The sequence below is a fragment of the Narcine bancroftii genome, chromosome 5, assembly GCF_036971445.1.
Source record: "Narcine bancroftii isolate sNarBan1 chromosome 5, sNarBan1.hap1, whole genome shotgun sequence".
Lineage (NCBI taxonomy): Eukaryota > Metazoa > Chordata > Chondrichthyes > Torpediniformes > Narcinidae > Narcine > Narcine bancroftii.
Window position 1 is genome coordinate 243,062,196 of NC_091473.1, and position 8,152 is coordinate 243,070,347.

Genomic DNA, 8,152 nt, shown 5'->3' on the forward strand with positions numbered 1-8,152 from the left:
GCCAAAATGAAACAATTTCAAATTCCTCACATTCTGTTATATTTGAAAGATTTTTGCTGGTCACTTATCAATCAATATCCCTCAGTAACCTCCTAATATTTGCCTCACAGCTTACTTTCTGACCTATCCTCATACCGTCAGCAAAGTTAACAACCATATTTTTGCAACACTTATCCAAATAAGCTTTGTCATTGTAAATTCAAAGGACACCAGATCATTTCAAACTGTTTGAGGCACAATTAAGAAGAAGTCTTTGATATTAATGATCTGTGATTTCTTCATAATTATTGGCCCAGTGACGGTCACCTTTTCTCAGCCATGTTATATTCAATATGTTCTAATTCCATCATTTGAAAAATAGTTCCTTTATATATTGAGAAACCACAGTGCAAGCATGAGGAGCAGAAGCAAAGAGAAATCAGGTTCAGATTTATTGTCAGAGTACATACATGACATCACATACAAGCCTGAGATCCTTTTCCTGCAGGCGAGGCAGAATTATCTCTTATTGGTAGTACTCAATATATACATGCAAACAAATAGAGAAATATTAACAAACTGACTGCAATACTGATAGAAAAAAATGAATAAAGTGCAAAAGTAAGCGTCCTTAAATAAGTCCCTGTTGAGTTTGTTGTTGAGGAGTCTGACGGTGGAGGGGTAGCAGCTGTTCCTGAACCTGATGATCCAAGTCTTGTGTCACCTTTACCCCTTTCCTGATGGTAGCAGCGAGAACAGTGGTGTAGATCCTTGATGATTGCTGCTGCTCTTCCACTGCAGCATCCCCTGCTGATGTTTTCGATGATTGGGTGGCTTTTAAATGTGATGTCCTGGGCTGCGTCCACTACCTTTTGCAGCCTTTATGCTGAGAGATATTGGTGACCCCATACGTACTGTGATGCAGCTATCAGCACCCTTTCCACCACACATCTGTAGAAATTTGCCAAGATTTCCAAAGGTTCCATGATTTGTGTTTTAAAGGGTGTCGAACATTTTGAGCATTGATTCCTGGGCTGTGCAAGATCCTGTTAAGGTTGGCATTAATTGCCAGCTCAGTTTGATAAGGTTGAGCAGTGAACCAGTTGGGAGACCGGTTAAGACTCCATCATCCCTGTGAGGGACTGGTATTACATACAGGTCTGGAATAATACTGTGGGCTCCTTCCCCATAGGCACGTCGGGAACCTGTGAATATGACAACAATCTGTGAGTTTGATGGTCATATTTACTGGTTGAGGCATTTGTAATTCTGGATTTTTTTAACCTGAATTTGAACTCGCAATATGCCCAGGTGGGACTTGAACTCTTGTCCTCTTGGTTATTATTCTAGCCCTCTGTTGTCGGAAGAAATTAGAAATGGCTCAGCTGCATGAGGGGTTGACTGATCAGCTGTCAATCCAGGTTTTCATTTTCATTTCCTCCATTGATGCTGATTGCAGCTACTCAGCTAAGAAAGCAAATATCTGCGGCTGTTGCAAATAATGGATGTGTTTTGAAAGCTGCAGAAGTGAAATTCCTTTCAAAATGCGTAATTCAAGAGTTAACGTAATTGCAGAAAGGCAGTAGAGAGTGGAGCCATTCACACACCAGTATCAGGAGAGCGAGAGAGGACAGGAAGAGGCACCTCGTAAACCAAATACTGATTTCCTTTTCGACTCAGCAAGGTTTGCTTGGCTTGAGCACCACAGTGAAAAATGAGAGTAGATAATGTGTGCTGGAGTTTTTTTTTTAAATATGGTGTAGGGTTGAGTGTGAACTTGCCAAAACTCGAAAGAGCACGATGCATAATGTGAAGGTGGAAGAGGAGAGAAGGATAGCTCTGATATTTCTTTGGAATTTGGAAAAATACCTGCATTAATGTGGAGTCCCTTCATGGGGTCATGATATCCCAAATCACTTTAACAGCCAATTAAGTACTCATCATGCATGGTCACCTTTTCTCATTTGTTAGATGTGTGCAGGGACAGTCTGCACACCATTTATTGCCTGATGTAGGTGCCCTTAAGCTGTGCAGCTTGCCATATCATTTTCTCAAGAGTCAACAGCTGAAAGAGGCCGGTACCAGGGGAGGTAAGGAAGGCAAACTACCATCACCCAAAGGATATCAAAGGCGTATTGCATCAATCCAGCAGTTCCACAATTACCATTATTCCAGGTTCCACTGGATCACGTCCAATGCTGTGTGGTGATATGGCTGTATGCACTGGCTGGCCCGCCCTCCGGGTGTCTCCCTGCCTTAGCTCCTCCCTTGATCCTTCCAATGTGACCCCTGGCCATAAAGGTTGAGTCCCCTCTCCTTCCCGCTCATATTCCTAGCCTTGACCCGGGCCAGCAGTCTCTTGCTCAATAAAAGCTATTGTCCCCCTCAGTCTTCTGTCTGCATCATTATTGGGCTACCGATACACCCAACATGTGGCAAATTACAAATCCTTTGACATAGATACTTTTCCTATATAAATGTAGGAAGCAAGCAATTAATTCTCGCACCATTTTCTGCAAATAACAAAATGAATAGATTGTAATTAGTGATGTTGATAATGAAATTTCTTCCAGGAACATTCCCTGATTTTCATTTAAATAGTGCACAAGTTGAATTACATCATCTCAAGGAAAATAATAACAGATGGCATCCTTCCCATCATCATCCCAGCAAGATCCTTTTTAAAGTTCTGCTGAGGAAGAATTCTGCCCCATGATCTAAAGCACCATCCAGGTAGAGTCCACCATATCTTTTTCCCATGTGTCTTTGAAGAAGTTCTGCCCAGAATTGCCTGAATGGTCAAATGTGTTCTTCTGGACAGAGTCTTGTGAAAGGGAGAGTTGGGATGAATACAGAGTTCTGTGATAATGTGGTCAGTCCCTTATTTCACAATGCCAGAGGCAGAATAATGAGCATCTGTGATGCATGGTGTTTGCACACATGGTCTATGCCCAAACTAATGTTGTCATCTTGGCTCTGCATTCCAATACAGTTCTTGGTGCATCTGCCAGCACCCCTGAACTATATTCCCAGTGCTAAAGAGTTGATGTTCACACATGATGTTCAAACAATCAATCAGTGCAGTTGCCAAAGAGTACAAGTTAACCCTGACCTTGGGAGTCCCATTTGTACTGGTCATGGTCTGTGGACTGACCATGAATAGGGGCAAGCAAAAGATGGAAACATTGTTCAACTGAGTGTAGGCTTTTCTGCTCAAGTCTCTGAAGATGAATTTAAACAAACAATTTCTGACTAAGGAATAAGAGGGTTATGCAGTTATCATTATGAACTACAATATAACGTTCATTGTGAAAAGAGAGTTTACTTGATTTTCCTCCAGCTATACATATCATAATTGGTTTATTGACCTCAGGAGGTTTCAAATCAAGATTGAATAGTCTATGCAGTCCTCAATATGGTCATAAGTGGAACAAATATATATATTTTTTCTTTCCTTTTAAAACATTTTATTGAGTTTAACACACAAATCGTACATACAAAGTCCTCCAATAAAACAAATAACAGGTCAGGTCATATACATATCACAAATCAATATAAATGTAAATCATATTTGTTTATTTAACAATATTTATAAATAATTCTAATAGAAACCAAGTTAACTACATTGGACCACACCTACTCTAAACAAAGGGTAAATTGTCTAATTGAATATGATCTATGACAACCATATTTAAACTCATATTAACAAGTTAATCTAAACAAAAATAAGAGAAAAAAAGAAACAAAAAAAAAACTCTAAAACTAAATCTAATCTATCCCCTCCCTCTAATCAAGGTTACCTTGTAGATAAAAATATGGATCAAATAGTGGCCTTCAGACACGTGGCAGAGAATAACTGGAGCAACCACACTTCTCAGATCTTCAAATTGAAACTTTCTATCTATAATATTGTCTCTAATATATTTCTTAAATGTTCAAATAGACAATACGTTTCAAGCATGCTTTCTTTAATTATAGCTTTTTCCTACCTTTTTAATAAATTTGAATTTTGAACCTGACAGGATATTGACCAAACCAATTTTAATAACATCTGATTGAACAGCAGTGTAGGCCCAAGAGGTCTCATCGCCTATTCCTGCTTCATTTTCTTGCGTTCCTATATTCCACAGAGCAAGTCCATCATTCTAGCTGTGGTCCAAATGAAGAGATACATAATTCAGAGTTTTGTTTGGTTTTTTTCACTGATGGTCCTTGATTAAAACAAACTGCTCCTTACATCCTATATGTTCTACAGTTTACAATGGAGTGTGCATTTGTTTTCATTTTGTCTCTAAAATATTACACCTTCACATTTCTCTCTATTGAATGTTATCTGCCATTAATGATTAACTCTATCTGTGACCCCTCCCCTCCCCCAGAGGTTTGTGTCATCCTCAGTTTATTAAACTTCCTATTTTTTTGAATCATCCAAATAACCAAACAACATTATTCATCTCTTTGGTTCCTGGATATTTCCATGTAATGAAGGTAACAGCATTGCTAAGACAAATGCCCAGGCACACTAAACTCCAAGCAGAAAACATCCACAAACCATTTCTGTTTTCAGGCAATTAACCGTTTTGAGTCGGGCCTGTAACTTCATCCACTTCGCTGTCAACTTTCATCCCAACCTCAAATTCACTTGGCCCATCTCTAGCAACACACACCTTTTCCTCAATCTTTCCGTCTCCATCTCAAGAGACAAACTCAGACATCTTCTACAAACCCACCAACTCCCACAGCTACTTCGACTACACCACTTCACACCATCAATTCCTCCGTCTCCTTCACATCTTCTCCCAGGATGATGTCTTCCAGATCAGAACATCAGAAATGTTGTCCTTCAAAAAACGTGGCTTTCCATCAGCCACCATCAACTTGGCCCTCATCCACATATCCTCCATTATCTGCACAACTGCCCTATCCCTCACCGCCCTCATGTGCCACAAGGGCAGAATTCCTCTTGTCCTCACCTACCACTGCAGCAGCCTCCATGTTCAACATAACCTTCTCTACCATTTCCACCACCTACATGATCCCACCACTAGACACATATACCCCCTCCTCCCATCTCCATCCCATAAGGACTGCTCCCTCTAATTCCCTTGTACACTCCTCCCTTCCCACCAATCGTACCCTTGGCACCTACTCGTGTGACCACAGGAGATGCTCCATGTGGCCACATGTCCTTCTTGACCACCATTCAGACTTTCCAAGTGAAGCATCATTTCACTTGTGAATCTGCATCCATTGCTCCTGTTTTGGCTTCTTTCCACATCAGAGAGACTGGATGCAGACTGGGAGATTGTTTTGTTGAACACCTCTGCTCTATCCTTCACAATAGTCTGGATCTCCCAGTGGGGCCCATTTCAATTCCCCATCCCATTGCCTTGCTGACATGTTTGTCCCTGGTTTCAAGCACTGCCAGATGGAGACCACCCACAAATTGAATGAACAACATCTCTTTCGTCTGAGCACCCTCCAACCAGGTGGCATTAAGATTGACTTTCCAGTTTTCAATAAACCCCCCTCCCCATCTGTGATAGCACAGATTCTATCACCAACGTGTATATGTACAGATGGTCGTGTAGGATGACTGTGATTGGCTAAGAGTGTAGCCACACCTACTGGCAGGTCTTAAAGGATTGCTCCTAGCCAGACCAGGTCATTCTGGACTGGTCGACCTACTTGTGATATGCTCCAGTCTTTTAGTTAATAAAAGCCTTGGTTTGGATCAAAAAGTCTTTGGTTCGACGTGCATTACACCATCTTTTCATTGTCATCTACCCCCCAACTCTGTTTCTCTCTCTCTCTCTCTTCTCCCCTTTTCCCTCTGTAGCCTTTGACATAGTCAAAATCATTTCTCACCTCTGCACTTACCTATCCTTGTGTTGGTCTGGATTCCTCCCACTGCCAACCTTCAGTCTTTATTCTGGTGCCTTCCTGTTCTTTTCTTATTTTTGAAGAAATCCTCAGGCCTAAAACATCAGTAATATACAGAGTTGGCATCAGAAAAGATATAATGGGGGGCATTAGGGTAAGCGCAGTGGGGGGCACAAACTGCCCATTCGGGAGGGGGGGTGTTCCGCAATTGTAAATTAAAACTGCGGCCTTCCATCAATGAGGTCTTCCACCCCTGACGAGCGTCCATCAGGGTAGTGTGGAATGTTGCTTTCGATTTAATCCGTGTTTGTTTGTTAATTCTTTTTAACATTGTCTCTGGTGACTGTCAACACTTAAAATTCACAAGAGAATGGTTTCCCGTGGGACCCATATGGTTCGAGTAGATCCCAGTAAAGACTGCTGGATCTGTTCCCATACAGCTTATATCCCCCAGACTTTCTCAATCCACTCTTACCCAAGCACACTGGTTGTTGCTGCTGAGATAAGTTTCATTTTTCTTTTTTTTCTTTGGCCCTGTTGACAGCCTTGGTGAATATGTTTAACTAAGGGATGTCACTCACTCAGGCATCTAGGGGCTCACAGGCAAGCCCATTCCTGTCCCACTTGGGACGATACATTCTCTCGCAGCCGGAGCCACACCCTGTGGAGCCTCTAAGCAAACTTCTCCAATGGCCCACAACCCCCTAGTGATGCTGGTGCTGCAGGTGGGTGGGGGGGGGGGGGGGGAACACAATAACTCATGCGGATGGGGGGAATGGCCCACAAATATAGATCTTTACCTCCCATAGGTGCTGCAAGACTGGCCGAGTTCCTCTAGCATTTCTGTGTTTTTTCACAAAAATCAAATGATCTGCAGACTTTTTTGTGGCACTCTCTTTAATTCCACACGCTGACATTTTACCAGCATTCTATACAGCACCTTATCAAATGCTCTTTGAGTAAACACCCACTGCATTTAATTTTCACAAGTCACCATGTTGCTTCTTGAAATAATTCTATTGAAATTGTTAGTCATGCCTCGCTGTATACAAGTCACTTCTGGCAGTCCTCAATTTATCTTTTGATGCATTTGAATCAAGTTTTCTGGTCTCCAATTGTTCAGCACTTTTCTTCCTTTCAGTATTTGGCTGAACAATTTGTGGTTATTAAGTTATTCACTCCAATTATTTTTGTTTGAAGGATTGTGTTGCTTTTGCAATCCCATCTCTGACTTTTGGATTGTGGGCTCAGGGCCTGAATCACACCACTAGTGCATCCCAATCAAACCAAGACTAAAATTACAAATAACCTATTGTTATCTCATTGCTGTCTATGGGAGCAAGCTGTGTGCAAATGGGCTGGGTGCAATGTAATCGGTGTTACATCAGTAAGCACCATTCAAAACTAATATCAGGCTAACATGAAACTGTTGCAGATTTTTTTTTACCTTCTTGTCAGACATCCTGAACTGAATTGAAAGCAAGGTTTCCTTATTTACATCCTGTTGCCTTCTTCATAGATCCTGCTCTTCTGTTGTCAGTTCCTGACTGTGCCCAAAAAGAAAAGAATAGGCAGAACTCAATTACGTCACAGGCTCTTGATTTTCACATCATAGGGAAGTCATGGAGTGAGTTGGTCTCTGCCCCAACTGCCTCAAATAAGGAATAGTTTACACAGCACAGTCTGGGGATAGAACTACTTTACAGGGTCAGTCTAGGTCTCTAAACTACGAGTTTGCACACTCACTGTCTTTTAAACAACGAGTTCCAACTCCATTTTGTGACATTCACTTTACTATGGACAACATTGCATCCTGAACACTTTGGAAGCATTTTATGGATTTTGCGTTGATGATCACCAAAATCACCTTAATATTTTCCTATCACGTAATGTTTTTTTTTCAAAGATACAACCTATTTTTGTGATTTCCTGTCATATTTTAACATGCTTCAAGCAGACAAAACCATGACGTGCAACATGCCTTTCAAAATTCATTTTTGCATTTGCACTTGGACGTCTTCTCGGCTCATCTTGGTGCGGTCAGTGACGAACATAGTGAAAGGTTTCACCAGGACATGGCGACAATGGAAAAGCGGTATCAGGGCTACAGGAATCCATCAATGCTGACCGACTATTGTTGGGCACCGACACGAGAGTCATCAGATGCTGAGTACCAACAGAAATCAGTGGCAAAAAGTTTTAGTTCAGTCGAACTAACACAATATGACAGCATCACTATGTGACTAAAAATGCTAAATTCAATGAAAGTTCATTTAATGTTTCTCCCACT

The 8,152-nt window shown here is 41.3% G+C and overlaps 1 long non-coding RNA gene across 1 annotated transcript; it reads right to left on the minus strand.

The window, feature by feature from the left end:
* Positions 1-3,743: 3,743 nt before the first annotated feature.
* Positions 3,744-6,424, minus strand: LOC138762964 (uncharacterized). Its single transcript, XR_011357269.1, has 3 exons — positions 6,338-6,424; positions 5,860-5,957; positions 3,744-4,128 (listed from the first exon to the last, which is right to left on the minus strand). It is a non-coding gene; the product is annotated as an uncharacterized lncRNA (long non-coding RNA).
* Positions 6,425-8,152: the final 1,728 nt, after the last annotated feature.